Source organism: Lissotriton vulgaris, unplaced genomic scaffold (assembly GCF_964263255.1).
Source record: "Lissotriton vulgaris unplaced genomic scaffold, aLisVul1.2 SCAFFOLD_395, whole genome shotgun sequence".
Taxonomy (NCBI): domain Eukaryota; kingdom Metazoa; phylum Chordata; class Amphibia; order Caudata; family Salamandridae; genus Lissotriton; species Lissotriton vulgaris.
In genome coordinates this window covers 708,544-730,082 of record NW_028250002.1, presented here as the reverse complement: position 1 = coordinate 730,082, position 21,539 = coordinate 708,544, and the positions used below count along the sequence as shown (strand labels likewise).

Sequence of the window (21,539 nt, the reverse complement as noted above, 5' to 3'; positions counted from 1 at the left end):
GGAGAATCACGATTACGAGTAGAGGGAGAAGAGTAAGACACAGGACTAACAAGAGAAGGAGTAGAGACATTAGCAACAACAGGGGTTAACAACACAGGAGCAGTAGCGTGAGTAGGAGTATGTGGAAGCGGAGGAGCAGTAGGAATAGACACAGGCACAGGAGCAGGAACAGTCGGAAGAGCGGGTGCAGGTTGAGGAACTGGTGGAACAGGTACGGCAGGGACCACAGGAGCTGCGGTACCCTGTACGTACGGAGGTGGCGACTTCATAAGATAGGACATTAAAGAATCCTCAACTGCCTCTTCCTTCTTATCCGACTCCGTAGACAAAACAGGATAGCATTTGTCTATGGACATACGCTGTAATCTCTCAAACACTTCCTTATCCTTATCCTCCTTATCACGCTGAAACTGCTCAGCTTTCTTCACTATAGTAGCAACAGTATCTCGCTGACTACGCTTATTTTGTCTGATCTCTTTCTGTCGGGCTTCTTTGCGCCAGAACCGAAAGGCATCAAACATGGCCGGCCTTGATTTACGTTCGAACAACTTTATTTCCAAATTATCTAAGATCGACGCTTCGAAGCTACCGTGAGGTGGCCAACGAAGATCGCCGTCTTTCTTTGTATATTTGATCCAATAATCGTTAAAAGCAATCGGGCCTAGCCCATGTTTGCTATATAAGTCATATGTAGGAGTTCCAACCGGAGGTATCGGACACGAGTCCTCCAGCAGGGAATCCGCACCACAAGGTCTAAAGCAACTGAACAAAGTACTGCGACCAGGCATCTTGCACACTAGCCGAGTTTCACAAACTTCAAGGGTTACGGGATTTACCAAGTCCCAGCAAGAACAAAACCCTCGGTCTTTGGCGGCTGCAGTCGTCAAACAAATACAACAACAACAAAGTACGCTAGCAAAGTGTCACCGACAAAAACACTCACACAGCGTGTACAACAAAGACACCCGCTAAAGTGTCTACAACAAAAACACTTGCTAAAGTGTTTACAACAAAGACACTCGCTAAAGTGTCTACAACCAAGAACTCTGGGAGCGACCCACAAATACTTAACTCAAAGATCAATGGCGTCCTCAGGAAGGCCCGTCAATCGTCTCGCTATACCAAGGTCTACGCCAGGCGCCAAAACAGGTCTACAGTCAGGGTAGCAGTCCGTCGCAGCCGTTAGGAGGCGGGAATCTTCGCGGGAAAAGTCTTCGGGCCACTTATTTCGACAACAGGATCGATGAAGCGGGGTGCACCTTCCCTCGGAGATTTCACACGAAGTTCCTCACGATCGTCAGGCTTGGACCGGTACCACTGATGCAGCCCCACGTTGGGCGCCAACTGAAGGACTGGGTTCTTTGGACCCAGCGGTGCCAGGGCACAACACCTGAAACCTTCGTGGGTAACCTGCTCCGGCGTACAAATCACAGAGACACGGGACACTTCCTTCGGCGTCAAAGAGTCAAGGTTTATTTACTGCAGGGAACACAGAAGTCACAGGAAGTACATCGAGTGTAGTTCGGGGAGACTGCTTCAAATTGTATTTGTGGATCGCTCCTTTTATACAGTTTCTACCCATAGGATAACATGATACACAATAGTTTACAACCTGGTTCCCACAAGTCGCTCTCAGAGGGGTCGCTTAGATCACTTTGAAACACACAAGATCCGGAACATGAGTGCGGAAACATTTGGCGGTTCCCAACTGTAAAAACCCATCTTCCCACCATTAGCAAATTCCAATCAGCAGTAAAGTAGATCGAAACAGGAACGAAGACAGGTGCAGAGGAAGACGGAAACAGTGGGGAGATCGGAAAGGGTGTAAAAGGGGAGTGTCGAGAAGCACGAGATACAGGCATCAAAGGGACGTGCCTAATGAGATGCACGGCTGAGACAATAAGCCCGTGCGGCAAGATGAGCCTCGAGCGGCGCCATCTGCCTTACAGTAGCATCCCCCTCGTCATAAAGACACTTTCAAAGAACATGTGTCTTCCGCAAATATCTTGGGAGTCCCAGGGTCGCGAAGCGGACAGCGTCCGTTCGCTGGCTACTTGAGGGCAAGAGACAAAAATGGATGCCGTATCTAAGATGGAACCCGTGGGTACAGATGACAAACCCACATAGCAAACGAACGGTTTAAGTTAGCACAGCGAAACTGCGCACACTTGCTAAACTCGTCATTTGCGGTTCATAGATACTAGACTCGACCATATTCGTGTGAGTCGAAAACACCACTTACAATTGTCACGGAACCTCACCGCTGCTAGTGGGGTTAGGCTGCAGCCATCCACAGGGGTGCAGGGTAGGGTTTGGTGGGGGGGTTTATTTTGCCTTTTTTTTTATTTCTATGGGCTTTTTCTTCCTTCCCTTTTTCTTCCTTACAGGATCAGTATAGATTGGGAATCATTCTGATTTTTATCGTGTACTTGTATTTAGTGCTCATGCTTCTTACGTTATCCTGATTCCCGGGTGGGCAGGCCCTGAGAACTGGCTCTTAACATAGAATGTATATTGTATTGTTGTTTACACCGATCCATATGCTTTGGCGCCAAAGTTCCATTATAGCTGTTTCTACGTGCATATCATGTCTCTTGACCTGTCCCCCGTATTCTTCGGTTTGATTGTATGGCACCTGATCCGTTTCTTTAGATAATATAAAATAAAACCTCTGTCTCATCCTGTGACTTAGTTGTTCGTTCTAATACAAGTTCTATCCTGGATTGCTGCCGGACCTCAGGGTTGTCAGCTGATGAGCTGTGTCGTACCGTGATATAGTGGGTCTTAATTTTGTTTAGCGGCCGGCCCCTGCGGTTGTAGGCCCATGCTTGTATTTTTATTGAATGCTACAATAAAGGTTTTCCAAAAAAAAAGAAAGAAAAAAATGTGTTGTCTATTGCCTTGAATATGTGTTGATCAAAGTTTAGGCAGATAGTGCGGAAAAAATACAAAAATTTCGGGAGATAAATCATTTTGATCACATTGCATCTGCCTATTAGGGTTAGATGGAGGTTGTCTAATTTGCTAAGATTTCGTGTTGTTTCTTTCAAGAGTGGGTCTATATTGATCTTGACTAATTCGTCTAGATTCAATGTGATTTTAACGCCTAGATATACAGCGTTCCTGAAGATCCTTTCATTTCTGTAATTAATTTTTTTATTGATAATTATCTGCGTTTTACCCTGATTTAGTTTATATCCTGAGATCGCGCCAAAGAGGGAAGCCTCTTTTTCCATCATTTTGATGGCCACATGAGGATCACTGGTAACGATCGCGATATCATCCGCATATGCTAGAGTCTTTGTTAATCCATTTGATGTCTTAATAGGCAATATATCCTGATTAGTCTCCAGTTTGCGGATGAACGGATCGATAAATATCGCGAACAATAACGGGGAGCACGGGCACCCCTGCCTTGTCCCTCTAGTCACATCTATCTTATTTGACAGTCCGCCATTTATCATAACGACTGCTTCTGGGTTATGGTACAATCTACGTGCAGCGTTAATGAATCGATCTCCGATCCCACTCTTTGACATGGCCGTCCATAGATATTGCCAGGAGACCCTATCGCACGCCTTCTCTGCGTCCAAGAGTATAAGCGCAGTAGGGTCTCCTGCGACTTCCTCTATGTCAAAGAGTGTGATGACCCTTTGTACGTGATCCGTCGTGGATCTGCCGGGGATGAATCCATGTTGTCGGGCTGATATGATCTTGTGAATAATCGGAGCAAGTCGACAGGCTAACAATTTAGCGTAAATTTTTGAGTCACAATTGATTAGGGTGATTGGGCGATAGGATCCCAGTTTAGTTGGATCTTTGTTTTTTTTTTGAAACACTACAATTTTAGCCCGTGCCCATGATTTTGGTGGTTCCCCCCTTGGAATACTTCGGTCATTAAGTCAGTTAGCACATTCTTTAGTGACTTATAAAATCTGATATAGAATTCGGCGGGTATTCCATCCAGTCCAGCTGCCTTCCCTGTTGATGGACAGCAGAATTTCCAACCACTGCGGTGTGGTCGCTAAATTAGCTTGGTTGGTGTATGACAATTGAGGTGCCGTTACCTGCTCTCAATCAATCAATCAAAGCATGTGTATAGCGCGCTACTCACCCGTAGGGTCTCAAGGCGCTGGGGGAAGGGGGTCCGCTACCGCTCGAACAGCCAGGTCTTGAGTTGCTTCCTGAAGGAGAGGTGGGCTTGGGTCAGGCGGAGGTGGATGGGGAGGGAGTTCCACGTCTTGGCAGCCAGGTAGGAGAAGGATCTTCCTCCCGTTGTGACTCTTCAGATGCGGGGGACGGCGGCGAGGGCGTGGATGGTCGATCGTAGCTGGCGGGTGGGAGTGTAGAAGGTCAGGCGGTTGTTGAGGTATCTTGGGCCTTAGTTGTGGAGAGCTTTGTGTGCGTGGGTGAGGAGTCGGAACGTGATTCTCTTGTTGACGGGGAACCAGTGCAGGTTTCTCAGGTGTTCGGAGATGTGGCTGTGTCGGGGGATGTCCAGGATGAGGCGTGCAAAGGCATTCTGGATGCGTTGGAGTCTCTTCTGAAGTTTGGCTGTGGTTCCGGCATAGAGGGCGTTGCCATAGTCCAGGCGGCTGGTGACGAGCGCCTGGGTGACCGTCTTCTTGGTTTCTGTGGGGATCCACCGGAAGATCTTACGTAGCATGCGGAGGATGTTGAAGCATGACGAGGAGACGGCGTTGACTTGTCTGGTCATGGAGAGGGAGGAGTCCAGGATGAAGCCCAGGTTGCGTGCGTGGTCTGTCGGTTTGGGTGCGTTGCCTAGGGCAGGGGGCCACCAGGAGGCGTCCCGGGCGGAGGGCGAAGATCCCAGGATGAGGACTTCAGTCTTGTCTGAGTTCAGTTTCAGGCGGCTGTTCATCATCCACTCAGCTACGTCTTTCATCCCTTGTTGTAGGTTGGTTCTGGCAGTGCTGGGGTCGTTGGTGAGGGAGAGGATCAGCTGGGTGTCGTCGGCGTAGGAGATGATGTTGAGGTTGTGTTGGCGTGCGATGGCCGCAAGGGGGCTCATGTAGATGTTGAACAGCGTGGGGCTGAGTGAGGATCCTTGGGGTACGCCGCAGATGACTTCCGTGGCCTCGGATCTGAACGGGGAGAGGCGGACGCTCTGGGTTCTTCCGGCGAGGAAGGAGATGATCCACTCGAGTGCCTTCTCTTGGATCCCGATGTTGCTGAGGCGTTGTACTAGGGTGCAGTGGCAGACCCCGTTGTGCCTCTAAATATATGTCAATAAGTTCTTGGTCTTTATTGGTTTCTTTATATAGAGCTTGGTAATATTTTTGAAATTCTGATCTGATCTCCTACGGGTCTTGCTTGAGAACGTTGTTACAGTCTTTAATCTCTTTAATTATGTTAGCCATGTTTTCTTGTCTCATGCGAGTGGCGAGGTGGTGCCCTATTTGCTCGCTTAGTTCGTATACTTTTTCTTTTTGGATCGTGGCTTTACAAATTGCTTTTTCTGCAAATATCTCCGTTAATCTATTTTTTTGCGATGGCAATCTTTTGTGATGCCGTTTCTATGTTTATACCCCCTTCAGTAGCTCTTACAAGATCCCCCTCGGCCTCTGTCAGTTTCCCCTGTAATTCGGCTATCTTTTGTTTGGCAGCTTTGTTATTCCTTATTGAGAAGCGCAGCGTTTCACCCCTGATACCAGCTTTTAATGTGTCCCACACTACGTCTAGGGGTGCGCTCCCCAGGTTATTTGCCAAAAATTCAGGTATCCATTTCTCAATAAGATGTCAATATTTCTCGTTTAACAGTAGAGCCCAAAGACTTTTAAAGGCTAACAGCCAAAGGCAGTTCAAACTGTGATAGGCACCATCATTTAGATAGAAAAAGCGGACTCTTTAAGGTAAAGGAGATTAGAGCTAATGTGAGGTGACAACTGAACAATTAACGCAAAAATACCATTAAGTCGAAGAGGAACACGGGTTAAAGCTACTGAATTACAACAGCTAGAAATGACAAACAAAATCACGATGCATAAAATGGAATCCAGCGTGGCAATGAGATGGAATACTATGCGGTGCGATAAAGGCTATGTATGAGTATAAACCAGGACTTACCATTGTGTCTATCCTGATAATTAAGGTCTCTGACTTGGGCTCCTACAATGAGGTAATCGATACGCCTCGAGTCAACCACGTCGAATGTTGGTAGATGCAACATGCATGGTATAGGAAGACGGATAATTTGATCCCACCGCAACGCTTGGAAATGGTTTAGAAATAGTCAGATGGCAGTCATGTGACAAATCACATGTTTGATTCCAAAGCTGGTTGGTTTACGTGGCGGCCATGATGTAAGTGTAGGTTTACCAAGGTAAAACCAGCAGTGGGTGACATAAAACCAAATAAAGACCAATAAAGACCAAATGTACAGATGTATGTTTGCAGATAATTGTGGTATAGACCTAGAGCAGAGTTATTGATGTTCTACTTCCTATTCAGGACCAGCAAAGCAACAATTGCGCAGTCTTGTCTAAATAGTCTGAACCCGTCATGTTACTTCTAGAGATATAATAAAACTACATGGCTACTGTAACGGTGTATGAAGACTCTAAATGAATCACAGGTATAAAGCCAAAAAAAAAAGGAACTGCGCAAGAAGTTTTGGGCCTTATGATGAAATACAGAAAATGAATGGTCGAAATGAATAATAGGTATAAAGCCAAAAGAGAACAGCGCAGGAACTTTTATGCCAATCCATGCCAGCCTTTCCAACATGGATCGGCTGTCGGAAACTGACTTTGGGGGCTAGCAGGGCCCCTTCCCCCTGTCAGAAACTGACTTTGAGGGTTAGCAGGGCCCCCTTCCCCCTGGTCCTCTGCATTTGGCCACATGGTGCCGAGATGTTTTAAAACTTCCATTTTTGATGGGGGCTTGTGCTGAGTGCGGTTTCATCCAGCTGCACAAGTAGCCATCGAAAAATGGAAGTTTGCGACTACACATGCCTAATTGTGCTGTCGGATCTGTCGACCTATGTTCGGGTGGTTCCTTCCACAAAACAGTGTCAGTCGGAAGCAACTCCGACCAAAATCGTAATGAGGGCCTAAGTGTCTTGATGGTTTTAGTCCAATTCCCATCTTTTTTTCATTACACTTCAGAGTTTAAAAAAACTACAGAATAATGTCTGGCTTCCTACCCGCTGATATATTTTGAAGTATTTGTACAGTTCATTTACAAGTATTTATATATATATATATAAGCCTTTTGCGCCCTATTCCGGGAAGGAAGCCGTTCTTCGCGTGGTGCGGTACGAAGAAGGAGGATGCGGGGAATCTAAAACTTTATCAAGAGTCATCCCTGATGGAACAATTATTTTTCTGCCCATCCTCCTCTGAACACTAATCTATATTATAACCAAAGAGGACTATTCATAGAAATCTTGCGAAATTCTTGAAGACGATTCACATTCTGACTACTTGTTTGCATGCACATACGATTTTGTGGCTTCCTAATACTACCAATTAAGAGATAATTCGGAAACGCTCATCCACAAAGAAATTTCCCACCGATTACAATGACTATATATACTCAAAAGAATTTGCCCTGAAGAAGTCCCTTGAGGACGAAACGCGTCGGCTGCGAATACCCGTGTTTTGATTGAACACCCTTTTTTTGGAATAAAGAAAATCACAACTAAGAAAACCTACGTCTGTGATCATTGACACTATATTTCTGGAATTGTGTGGTGCACCTTTGCGTTTATTTATTAATTTACTGAGTTCTTGGATGAACTATCACTGTGACAGTGGATGTTAACCAGTGTGCACACACTTCGCCCATACAAACTACCCAGGGCGATTTAGAATTCTGGGGGTGATTTGGGTTAGGTGCTATAATTAAGAAGTTTCCACGGTCTCCTTTGTCTTTTGAAAGTATTTAAATGTTGTGTGTTAAAAATAAATTACATTCTACAGCCTTTCCTTTCACTCTGAAACCCAGCAATATTTTCAAAGATGGTTTACCTTACAAAATGCCCTAACTTTACAGCTAGAAAAAGAAAAAATAAACACCAGTCTCCATAGTAAAAGAATAAGTAGCAATTTTTCAGACGACAAAGCCAGACTTTTGACCTCTGTCTTTGAATTGCACTACAAATGCATAAAGATAAAAACAAAATTAAAGCCATCTTTATTGTTCAGTCACCTTCCGAACTCCAGAATTGTTATTTTGGGGGTGCTAAAGCACCTCCAACACCCCTACTTCCAGCACCTATGTGAGAGAGTGTACATAGTGTTTGATGGCTGATAAACTTGGAAAGCCTTGAAACTGCTCATGTATGAAAATATTTATCTCAATAATCCTTGAGTATGCATTGCAGAAGACAAGGGACCTGTTGCCGTTACTCAAAGGTAGGTTTTTCCTTTGACTAATACTTCTCAAATTACCCAGTTATTCAGATTGTAGCTAGAGCAACATTGATTAAGTGTTGAGTTTTTGGGAGAGTGTGTACATGGAATAAGGTATGCCTGCTGTGTGATAATGGTATTTTATTTTCTTTGCACAAACTATGTAATATTTGGAAAGTACATGAATTAAGCATAGGACCAAATCTTTACATAATCCTTGTGGCAATGGGATGCTTGAAAGATTTAATCATCTCAAATTGAAAGGTGCTGTCCAGGTGGTCATTAAGTGTACTTTTAATTGGAAGGCAAAGGTTGCAAAGACCATGTGGATCCATAGAATAACTGTTAACTAGGGCACAGGGTTAACACCATTTGAGATTATAAAATTACGTAATCCTAGGACAAAATGTAATCCAAAGTGAAAATATAAATCATAAATCAATTACTAGCCTACTGAAGACAATAGGAATAGAATTAAGAAAGCTTGTGAGGGTTACACAAGATATGATGAAAGGAACAATACCAAGGCATGTAGAATTAAAATTGGTCAGAGAAAAAAAAAACGGGGAAAGTGTTTAAGGAAGAGACTCATTTTTCTTTTAAACCATAAGAGGTTGTTAAAGTCATGCATAATTATGCGTTGTTAAGTGATGGTAATGTGTGGCATCTTAATTGCATAGCTGTTGGCTTTAGAGAGGGCTGGAAAGGTATGACGTCTAATAGTAATATGAAATAGAATATCTGAGTAACGTAGTCCTCGAAAGAGGAAGTTATTCCTATTTATTGTGATCTTATTGGTATAGACACCAATTGTGATTTCAATGGTGAGCCGCAGAAATTAAATCTGAAGTAAAAGGCCAGGAGGTTCTAGTAACCGGCTGGTCACGATCTAGTGTTTCTACAATATGCATTTCCACCAGCCACTCCTTGAGGGCTAGCTTCCACACTCACCGCACATCCATCTATCACAGGTGTCACTGGTCAGGTGACCCTGCTAATAAAAGGGGCCGGGAGCACGTGCCATGGGCCAGTTCCAGACCATATGACTATGTGTCTGCGTCATTATTGTAGCTGCATGAGGGCCTAGGGCTCTAACCATTACAATTGCGATGAGCCCCTTGTGAGCTGTCACCAGTTTGGTACTAAATCATGAGGGGAAGTGCAGCCGATGCCCACGGCACCCCTGCAGCGGTTGCCAGCGCAACGGCCACACTATGAGTGAAGAGGACAGCATCCAGCCTCCATGTAATGCAGTTGCCTGCCTGCCATGACCCCTAAAAGGCAACATAGGACCACTGGGAAGAAGGTGAGCTGACTGAGCTCAGAAGTTGGCAGTGGGCAGCAATGAGTGGAGGGGATGTGTAAAAGGAGCGCATAAAGCGAAACCCCACAGCGCCGGCAGAACCCCGTAACCAAGGGAGAAGCTTCAATCCACAGAGCTGCCTCAAAAGTGAAAAGAGCACGACACAGCCCACAATATCGTGGAGGACACTGCGCTGCATGTCAGCAGTAGGTCAGGGACTGTGGTACCCGCCTGTGAGGGTGTAGGCCTTGTTCCGTGCCAAGGTGAAATGTCTCCATACTGCAGCTTCTCCAGGCACTAGCATGCCTGATTCAGTGCCTGTAAAACATTGGTGGAATGAAAGTGAGGCATGAGGAAATCGCTCATCCGCCTGGTGACGTTAGCAAGCAGGGAAGAAGGGTTCGCAAGATAACACGTGCATGCGAAGGCTGGTGCTGATCCGTTGTGTCCAGTAAGTGTCGTGACCAGAGAACATGGGCTCTAGGACCCACAGGGCCACAGACTTGGGGGGACAGACACCGGACACCACATCCGGTCAGGGGGACAAAGCACAGACCACAGGAAGCAAGAGGCAGGGAAGGAAGCACCAATACAAGCTCATGTGAGATACGAAATAAAGATACCTGAAATCGCCTGCACCGTGTCCTGTCATCTGTGGGGGGACCCTGCACGATACCACAACTGGCGACGAAGGAAGAAATAAAGAAACCACGCGTGCCGGATCGACCACGTCGTGAACAAGCCAGGAGCCCACCCTGGACTGGTGCCGAGAAGAAGAACATAGTGGCCAAAGAACGAAATTAAGGACAGCAGCGACGCGGGAGCCCACCCCGGCTGCTGCGACGATGAAATCGCCTGCATTGGGTAAGCGCCAGAGAAAGAAGCGCGAAGGAATACAAATTGGCGCGAGCTCTCGCGAGAGTCTCGGCGGCCATTTGCAAGTCAGGCGAGAGAGCCAATAGGAGCACAGGAATTGCTGGCGGCCATTTTGAAATCAGGCGAAGCACTGATTGGCTGCGAAGTCTCACGAGACCATCAGCGGCCATCTTGAAGTCAGGCGAGGGAGCCAATGGGAGCACAGGAAACGTCAGCGGCCATTTTAAGGTCAGGCGAAGGGAAAAAAGGTCGAAAAGAGCCAAAAAGAACCACAAAAAGATCAGGAAAGGTGGCAAAAGAAGCTGAATAACAAAATAAAGAGCAAAGAGAGGCTCAAATAAGAAAATAAATAAAAGAAAAGACCAGAAAGAGCCACAATAAAGAAATAAGCGCCACAAAGAGCATTTACAAAGTAATAACAAAAGAACTGTAAGAAAAAGATGGCAGAACCACGGCCAAGCGCCCAATATCGCAGACCACTACCGTTCAATCTATCAGAACCACAAGTAGGAATAAGATGGGAGCGATGGATCGCTAGGTTCGAGGGATACATGGAGGCCACTGACGTACTAGAAGAAAAGAAGCTAGGACTGTTCCTAAACCTCGTGGGTGACGACGTGGATGAACTGCTAGTGACACTACCGGCAGGAGAGACATCAACATACAAAAAGCTCATCAAGTGCCTAACAAGCAAATTCGACCCTCAAAGGAACATAGACTTTGAAAGATACACGTTCACCACAGCTTTCCAACATGACGATGAATCATTGGATGACTTTGCGACACGACTGAGAAAATTGGTAACGCACTGCGAATTTGACAAGTATGACAACGAGCAAGCAATTCGCCTGCTGATAATTGAAGGATGTCGCGACACTGAATTCCGCACCAGAATATTGAAAGAACCAACATCGCTGGAAAACATCCTGTCGCTAGCAAGGGCAAAAGCAAGAGCAAAGATACAATCAAAGCAGATGGAACGGAGGATCGAACAAGCACACCGCATGACAGATAACAGTCGCACCAGCACCTGGAAAAAGGGACAACGCGACAACACAACGAAGAAACAACAAGGGCCACAATGCTACCGATGTGGTTTAGAATTTCCTCACAAGGGCGCCTGCCCAGTATTTGGACAGATGTGTAAAAAAATGTAACAGAAGCAATCATTTTGCCAGTGTGTGTCAAGGGACATAATTCAGAAATGACAGAGGAAGACCAAACAGGCAGTGGATGACGACAAGCAGGCACGTCAGACACATCGAAACAGCAAACAGGGGCTCGTCAATAGAATCAGGAGGCGAGGAAGAAGAAGAAAAAGTGGAGCGACTGTACCTCATGTCCACTCAAGAAGACACAGGAGAAGAAAGCATTCGTCTGGTAGACAAGAAAGCAATCAAAAAAATGGAATCAGTGACAATAGAAGTCAGACCACATAAAGCACAGTTCGTGCTTGACAGTGGCGCCACATGCAACATCATGTGTGCGTCAGAATATGAGAGAATGGAAATAAAACCGGTGCTGAGACCATCAAGGGTTGAAGTGTTCACTTGGGGCTCAAGGAAACCAGTAACAATTTTGGGGAAATTCACTGAAGATATAACATATAAAAACCAAACACTCAGAGAAGAGATTCATGTACTGAAAGGAGATATTCCAGCACCCTGCCTACTGAGCAATGTAACAGCACAAATAATGGGCCTGATAGCAATGACATATAACATGTCAGAAAAAGGAAACATCTTGAAAGAATATCCAAAGCTACTGAAAGGCCTGTGGAAGCTAAAAGGGCGACAAATAACGTTGCACATCGACGAAACAAAGAAACCAGTAGCTCAGCATCACCGGCGAGTACCAATACACCTGCAACCTCAAGTAGAGGAAGAAATAAATGCGCTGTTGAAACAAGACATCATCGAGCCGGCAGAAGGACCAACGCCGTGGGTATCGCCGATAGTAGCCGTGCCAAAGAAAAACACATCGAAAATAAGAATCTGTGTCGACATGAGGATACCAAACATGGCGATCGAAAGAGAAAGACACCCTGGACCACACCTCGACGACATGATCAGTTGCCTGACAGGAGCAAGACGATTCTCAAAGTTGGACTTGTGTAAGGGATATCACCAGCTGGAGCTGGATCCACAGTCGAGATATATCACAACCTTCTCGACACATCTAGGTCTATTCTGATACAAGCGCCTAAGCTTTGGGATATCGTCAGCAGCAGAAATATTTCAGGAAACGATCAGACAGGTGATAAGGCCAGTGAAAATTACTCTCAATTACAGCGATGACATCCTAGTGTTTGGCAAGACAGACGAAGAACACGACAAGGCGTTGCGAGAGGTGTGTGCCCAACTAGAACAGGCTGGCCTCACATTAAATGAAGACAAATGTGAGCTAGGGCGACACTCTGAAAGAAGCGAAACCACCAAGTGATGTAGCAGAAGTACTGTCATTTCTTGGACTTGCCAGTTACTGTGCAAGATATATCAAAGACTTTGCAACAGTGAGCGCACCACTGCGGGAGCTGACGAAACAGGGACAAACTTTTGCATGGACAAAAGAGTGCAGCACGGCATTCGAAGAAATAAGAGAGGCTAACAGCGGTAGATCATCTAGCATACTTTGACCCACTACTGTGTACAGAACTAACGGTGGACGCCAGCCCAGTAGGACTGAGGACAATACTGGAGCAACACAAACCAGGAAAAGACTCGCCGAGATGCATAGTTGCTTACGGAAGTAAGAGCTTGTCCGACGTTGAGAGAGCTTACTCTCAACCGGAGAAGGAAAGTCTGGCCGTTGTGTGCGCGTGTGAACACTACCACATGTTCATCTACGGGAAGCCTTTCACAATTGTAACAGATCACCAAGCTCTAGTAACAATTTACAGAAACCCAAACGCAAAGATACCACCAAGAATAGAGAGGTGGGGAATACGGCTGATGGATTACAACTTCAAAATAATACACAAGCCTGGAAAGGAACATAACCCAGCTGACTATATGTCCAGACATCCATTGCCACGCAACACAGAAACAACAACAATGGCGAAAGAATACTTGAATTTCATCCTGAAGCACAACACACCAGCATCCATAACAAACGCAGAATTGGAACAAGAAACAAGGAGAGATCAAACAATGGAAGAAATCAAAAAGGTGACCAGGCAGGAGGCCCAAACTGAAATCATAGCGCCTCCCCTTCTTGCTGGAGTGCCCGTCAGCTGCACCGCCTGCCACTGTATGTCTCAGTGAGGAGGGGAGGGAGTGGAGCGCCTTACTGATGTGGCACGACAATGCTGAACTGCACCCGGAGGTAAAATCACCCAACCCGCTACCTTCTGCGGTAGAGGCCGTTTACCTGCCTTCCTTGGCAGTGATGTGACTGCAGGTTGGACGAGAGGCCACAGCGAGGGAAGACGGCCCCTGAGTGGCTATTTGTTGCCTACTAAGGGACGACCAGGCATCAAGGGGAGAAAGACTGTCCACACAATGAGAAAACAGATCGCAGAGGGAGAGAAAACTACGATCACCAGCACGGCCGGTTGGTAGCAGTTGGTTGGAGATGGCAAGGCTGCTTCCTACCCTAAATGGACACCATAGAGGCGCTGCCTGCAATGAGGAGTGGTTGTGGCGCCACCTAGTGGTAGCTGTTGTGTTATCAAATAATGACACACGAGAAGAATATATGTAATTGGTAATTATTTACCAGAAGAAAGAGCTTGTGAGAGGAAAGATGACCATGCAGCGTCGCCAGGTCTTTCTCATCGAGCTGGGTAGTGACGTCACTTAAATACACCTTAACATTCCAGGGGTAGCACGTGCACATAAACCAATAGGAAGAGGGACAGATAAAACTCATAAAAGCATACAGCATAAAAACAGATGTATTAGTTACTAAAACTATTTACAAATCACAAAATTCATCATATATATTAATACAATTAAAAACCATTAAGAGAAAACATACTGACTGCAGTTTAAAAAACAAGTTAAAATAGACAATCGTTATGTTAGATGCCCCCGAGAACACAGTTTAAACATTTTATGCTTTTACTATAGAGACAGACAAATTAAGGAAAACAGATCAATCACTTCGAGGGGGTCAAGCCCACCACAAGTTTTCTTCTAATGGCCCATGCCCACCCAAAGTATTTGGCGACCGCAACTGTAATAACCGGCAAGGTGTTAGTGGAAATTATTCTTAAGGCCACCTTACTGTCCCTTGTGCCTAGCAATTTGCACATCGCCTTTAGCCAAACACGTCGGGGGGTTAAGTAGGCCCTAAAAACAAAAAGAAGGTGGGCAATGGTCTCGCTTTCACTTTTACACGCCGGGCATAATTCAGAATTACCTATACCCCATCTACCGGTTAGTGATCTTATAGGGAGTGACCCTGCTCTAAGCTGGAAGTAGAGCTTCCTATCCTCCGGCTTTGTGATGTTGTCCCAATAGGGCTCTAAGCTAGGAGAAACTTTTGTTTCCAAAAAGCGACAATCCATAGTAGAGGGATCAACATCATTCCAGTTCCCGTAGGCGACCATTTCCCAGTACCTTTCTTTTATGGCGCCTTTGGTTGGGAACTGGGCTGTCTCAGGGTTCTCCCACAACTCCTGCATACCCATTATTCCCAATACTTTATGAAGTTCTTTGAGCCAAGTTATCTTGTGGAATATATCAGTTTTAATCACATACAGAAATCCCAGAGCGTAATGCATAAGTAGAGTGGTGTGGCTCACTGGTTAGAGGCGGCAGACCTGGAAGCAGAGGTCGACCCGGGACCAGGGTTCGATTCCCGACGCGGCAGGGTCTTGGGCCATGGTCAGCGGACTCGATAATTCTCGCCTCGGTGCCTACTTCAACCATGGGTCTCACTCAGCAACTCTGGGCAATAGCTTGCTTAATCTCTACTAACGGCCCCATCAGCGCCGGGGATGCTTGTCTTCACCTTGGAGATGCCCAGGAGGGACAATCTCACAGGGAAAGCCAGGATGGGTTCCCCAGCAGTATACAGCGCCGGGACGCCCCTTTGCTGGGGCAGCTGTGCGCTTTACAAGTATACGACATTTAACATTTATAAGTTCCGGAGTAACCCTCCAATATAGAATAGGTCGTAATCTAGCCATATCTGAGAGGGCTTTCCTGCCTAGATCATAGCGCTGCAGTTGGATTGGGGTACTTTTAGGGAGGCCAACAAGATTACGGCAAAAAAAAAATCCACAAGCGTTAGTGACGTTAACTTATCATAAGCCCATATTTCAGCACCATAAAGGGCCGAACTTAGGGCTTGCGCCTCATATACTTGCAGTGCTGGTTGTACCGGCTTGGTCAAGGACTTCCTGTGCTCCGGGCTTATAGCTCCCGTGTTTTGGCGGAGTTTTAATGCCGCCATTTCTATATGCTTCCCCCATTTTACTCCGTTTGACAAGTGGATACCTAAGTAACCAAAGTCCGATACCATTTCCACTTTTTGTCCATCCATAAGAGAATTTCCCTCTAAAGCTGTGGTGGGGGTTAAATACCATAAGCTTTGTCTTTGTAACATTAACTTCCAACCCCCGGTTGACACAAAAAACCTCAAAGATCTTCAGGGCTCGCTGTAACCCGCTAAGGGTTTTAGATAAAATTAGCGTGTCATCAGCGAATAGTAGAATTGGAGTTTTCACTCCAGCCAGGCTAGGAGCATCTACTTTTCCCAGCAACATACGCTCAACTACCCCATCAATGCTCAATGAGAAGAGCGTGGGGGCCAAAGCGCAGCCTTGGCGCACCCCACGCTCTACCGGGAATTCAGAGGTTACTTGGCCGTGACACCCCCCCCCCCCCCACTGTATTTTTGCATAATTTGACTCATGCAACCTCATCACAAGTGTTAGGATCTCTAGCGGCATACCCATCTTGCTTAGCACTTTCCACATCTGGGATCTAGGGACTAAATCAAAGGCAGCACGTAAATCTATAAACGCTGCATAGATGCTGCCTTTTCCTAGTACTACCGTCTTCCAGTATAGTAGTGTAAATCTGAATATCTGGTCTGTGGTACTAGTTAATTTACGAAATCCAGCCTGGAAGGGGGTCAGAATATTTTTCTCTTCTACCCAGGCCGATATTTTCTCTAGGGTAATTTTTCCAATCACCTTTTGTACCGTGTCTAACAGGCTAATAGGCCTGTAGTTCCCAAGCTGTGTTTTGTCGCCTTTCTTATACACCGGGATTGTAACGGCCCCTAGCCAAGACTTTGGTACTGGTGCCCCTAGTGCCACAGCATTGGCCAGCTTTGTTATATAAAGACCCCAGTGCTTTTTATTGTAGTGTAGTTCCTATATCCCTTATAGGTTCTGCGCATTGGAATAACATACACGATAGGCTTGGCATAGGACTGAGGTCTGTATGCCTCTAATATGTATATTAAGCTTAATTACTATGTACCATCTAGCTCAGAGGCCACTAGAAACTTCTTGAAGACAAGAAGGGAATAGCTTCTGGCAACCACATAACATAAAACCCACATCCCTCAGGATCATGGAAACAAAATACTACTTTTCATTCAGTCACTCATCTCAGAGAAGTACATAGAAGAAACAGTCGGTGTGTTTACAATAACATTTATTGCACAGTTGTTATTCTAGTACTGGTTATATGTGCTCCGACAACTGTTGGACAGTAGCAGAGAATTATGGCCAGCAGTGCAGTTAAATGAAAAGGCTTTGTATAGTTCTACCATTTTGCAACAGTAATGAACACATACATGAAATACAGAATGCATTAAGATAAAGCCTATACCCCTATGATGCCTAACTAGATGTACCTAAGTGTACCTAGCATGTGTGTAGATCTTAGAGAGCCAAGAATCCCCCTAGGAGTTAGTCTAACCCCTTTACCTTATTGGGACTTCATCCTGATCTTGAGCTGGACACCCACAGATGGGTGATGGACCTCTGCCAGCTGGAGCTGTGGCATGACGCAGGTTGCAGCGCCTCAGGCAGAGTGTCCGCCTGGAAGTCTCTGTCTCCTCTGGTTTGCTTGGGCAAAGGGAGGTATACTTATACTGGATAGGTGTCTTGGATTGACGTAATGTTGGTCAGAGGAAGATGTGTTCTTGGTCTGTTTCCAAGAATTGGTTGTGACGTAGGTTAGTCACTGTTGGACATGGAGATTACGTATTTAGGATGGACCGTCTTCTGTGCACAGAGCACACAGTGATCAGATAAGGGGACAGCCTCTCTGTTGCTCGTTATTGTGAAATGAGGGCTAATCTAGGTCAAAGGGCCTGCCTGTCTCTGTGAAAGGGCCTGCTTGTCTCTGTGACACAAAGAATTTGTGCCTCTGAGACAGTACCTATGTTAAGGCCTCAATTTCCTTCATAACACCCACTCCAATCTATGGACAAGAGTTAATAACCCATTAAAAGCAAACTACGTGACTAAAATAGGCATTTGCATATAATTGGCAGGTAGTTGCATGAGAGTATTATGAGCTGAAAAAAATAGCAGCTGTTAAAATATATAAAATTACTGTAGACTCTGTGGAGACAGGAAAAATCTATAGTGTCATTAAAAAATATATATATACTCTTTAGAGTAAGTAGTTACTTATAAAAGTTTCTGTTTATAAAATTGAAAACTCTTTCATGCTTTTTTCAGAAGACCATGCTTTCTTTAAAATAGTCAATTTAGAGGGAAAGCTCCAAGCACTCGGTGAAAGTTGAAACAATAACAGAAAAAATGTGTTTCAGGACATGTTTTGAAGAACTAGAGATAAAAGGTGCTGGTAGTCACAACATTTCTGGTAGCCATTTGCTGCAGTAAACAGACCTTTTTAATACCTCGCACAGTCGTTGTGGAAGCACAGAAAGACAGTGCTGCTAGTTGCTTGTTCTGAGGCAGCCGGTGCTAAAGATTGTACCTGTGTGCCTGGATTTACTCGTACCTCACCTTCAGCCATATTCGCCGATGAGGTCTCAATCCATACCTTGGTGTTGCTAAATGAAGTACAAGGCACCCATTGGATTTGCAAGGAATGCTTTGGTTTGATGTGAATACGCTTGGGACACAGCCAAGCATAGGACTTCAGCAGACCCTGCATGGTGGTGATTGCCACTGGCATTTTCCTTTGGAAGAGGTACGTTGCAGTCTTTTCAGACTGTTCTTTTAAATATTAGAAACCATGAGAAGCATAGTTCCTGTTCGAGCTATTCCCAAGGTGTCCCACACTGCTTGTATGTGAAAGACCAAATTTATCAAAAAGGAAAAAAGGGGCAGCCTGTATTTAAGAGTACTATTATGCAAAAAAGAAAAAAATATTTCTTTAGCTGATGTAAAATGAAAAAATAAAAGCTGCTGCACAAGCATGGTTTTCAGATTGCTTTAAGCATTATTGAATTTTATGAAGGAAACTTTTGTTTTTACTACTGTCAGTGTTGGGGCTTTTTTTTTTAAATGGCACAGCTTCCCTACACTGTAGGATTTCACTACCTCTGGATGTTATCTGTACATAACTTAGGTCTGGCCTATGTATACTGAGTAGGCATGTGCGAATTTTGCGAATTCGCAATTCGCGAATTTGCAATTTTTGCGAATTCGCAATCCGCAAAATCAGCGAATTTGCAGATTAGCGGATTTTGCGGATTGTGTGGGGAATGGCCGGGTGGGAAAACGGTGCACATCGCTAGTGTGAGGGGCAGGGCCAAACGGGCGAGGCTTATATGCGAGTTCACATGCCTCTTGTGTGCATAAAAGGACAGGCACGGATCAGAGAAGCTCGTGGTCACAGGAACTGCACAGGGATTGAGCTCGTGAAAGTCAATAATGCAAAGGCCTCCATCAAGCATCATAGCTATTTTTCGACGATAGATATGGGGAGAACGCACACCTGCCCAGCCTCGAGAAAACTCACATTTTTGGGGGGGCAGATTAACTTTGCCATCACTCCAAAGAGCGCCGGGGTCCCTCGAGTGAGCTGTCCATCAAGTGGGTAAAGGGCGCGAAGACGGTGCACACACCACTAGTGTGTAGGGAGGGGCCAAACGGACGGGGCTTATATGCGAGTTCACATGCCTCTTGTGTGTATAAAATGACAGGCACGGATCAGAGAAGCTCGTGGTCACAGGAACTGCACAGGGATTGAGCTAGTGAAAGTCAATTATGCAAAGGCCTCCATCAAGCATCATAGCTAATTTTCGACTATAGATATGGGGAGAACGCACACCTACCCAGCCTCGACAAAACACACATCATCCTAACTAACTATTTTAGGATGGCGCCGGCAAGCTGCCAGCGCCATCCTAAAATAGTTACTAAATTAGCTTAATCAGGAAGCACTAATAGATCAAATAAAGCAGGTGCTCGAGCACCTGCTTTATTTTATCTATTAGTGCTTCCTTTTTTCGAACTAACTTAGTAACTATTTTAGGATGGCGCTGGCAGCTTGCCGGCGCCATCCTAAAATAGTTAAAAGTTCAACAGGCTTGAACTTTTGCCCCCGAAATCTGCCGCACGCGGATCTCACGGATTTTCAGTAAATTAGCGGGAGTTCGCGGATCGCGGATTTACCGAAAATCCGCAAAATCCGCGAGCGGAATGGATTTCCGCTCATGATTAATACTGAGTCCCTTGGTGACGTTCAGGAATCATTTCTGTGACAGGTATTTGTGTCAAAAGGCCAAACCACCCATACTTTCCTAACTGGGTCTGTCCTGTTGTGTTGTAAATAGCATCTAATTTTGCCTCTGCTGATGTATGTATGGTGGTGTTTGGCAACATTCCTACTGGTGTTTAAACAACCATATTTCTAGATGTATTTCAATTCTGTAGGAGTTGATAACCTTAATAAAGGTAACAGGTATGTAGCGTTGCAATATGATTAAATCTCTAACATTTGATGATCTGAAAATGTAGCAATTATTCCTAAAACAGACAGCATATTATACACTGTATCAGTAGCCCAATTTTCAGAAAAATTTACTGAAGGTAATGACATCACTGAATGCATGATAAAAATAAATGAAAATAAATGAAAGTTCAAAATACATTAATCAGAATTAAAAAACTGGATGATTAAGTACATCATTTAGAATATAAAGGTTTGTTCAGGTCGAATACATTTATAAGTCTTGTTAGACCTGTCTGGCCTTTTGCGTAGCCCCTCCTATTAATTAATTATTTCATCCCCTTTTTCACCCCTCATACCCTTTTTATCTTTTTGTGTCCACTGGACTTTTATGGTGTTGTCCTGGGGGATAGGTGCTCTTTCGCCCTCATAGTTTTTTTTCCTGAGACCTAGGTACCCTTTTCTGACTAGAAAGGTTGGGCCATGTAAAATGGTGGCTAGTAACTGCCACAACTGCCAACTCAGGGACTGGGCCCATAGGATAGAATAGGAAGCATCCAGAACCTTCAGGCTAGTTCTGGACCTTGGGAGCTAAGGGTATAAATAGAACACCTGTAGGGCGACCATTTTGTCTTGTCAGTGAGGAGCAGCTGGAGTATAGGCTAAGGGTCTGGAAGGGGTAGGGCCTTCATAGGGTGGACTACTTTTCAAGGGTTGCCCCCTTACAGGGATCACCACCCCCATTCCTGTAGACCTGACCCAGTTAGTCCCGACCTGCTGACCCTGGACAGGGAGACACCTTAAATTGGGTGTAGGGATTGACCCCCAGCTAGCGGTGAAGCTTAGAGAATCCCAACTGAGGAGGGCGAGAAGTGAGAAGCACCCCCCCCTCTTCCCTTTGTCCAGTATGAAGAGCTAGATTGATCCTTGCAGGAGATAGAGGACTGGGGCCCAAAAGCGTGAGACTTTACCTCTGACCCACCCCTCCTCTGTGACGGTGGTGCCATTGGCTGCCTATGTAAAATCGGGACCTCTCACCTGCATCAGGAAGTGCAGCAGGAGTTTACCCCCCAACCTGTGGAGCCCGAAGTAAGGAGAGTCGGGGCTTCGGTGGGTGGTCCAATAGTCCTGAATCCATTGAGGACGGGC

General features: G+C 45.4%; 1 long non-coding RNA gene across 1 annotated transcript in view; it reads right to left on the bottom strand.

The window, feature by feature from the left end:
* The window catches only part of LOC147663426 (uncharacterized), a 32,695-nt gene extending 14,670 nt beyond the window's left edge, over positions 1 to 18,025 (bottom strand). Inside the window, exon 1 of the long non-coding RNA XR_015305315.1 lies at positions 17,444 to 18,025. This is a non-coding gene — a long non-coding RNA (uncharacterized LOC147663426). The remainder of the gene's footprint in view (positions 1 to 17,443) is intronic.
* Positions 18,026 to 21,539: the final 3,514 nt, after the last annotated feature.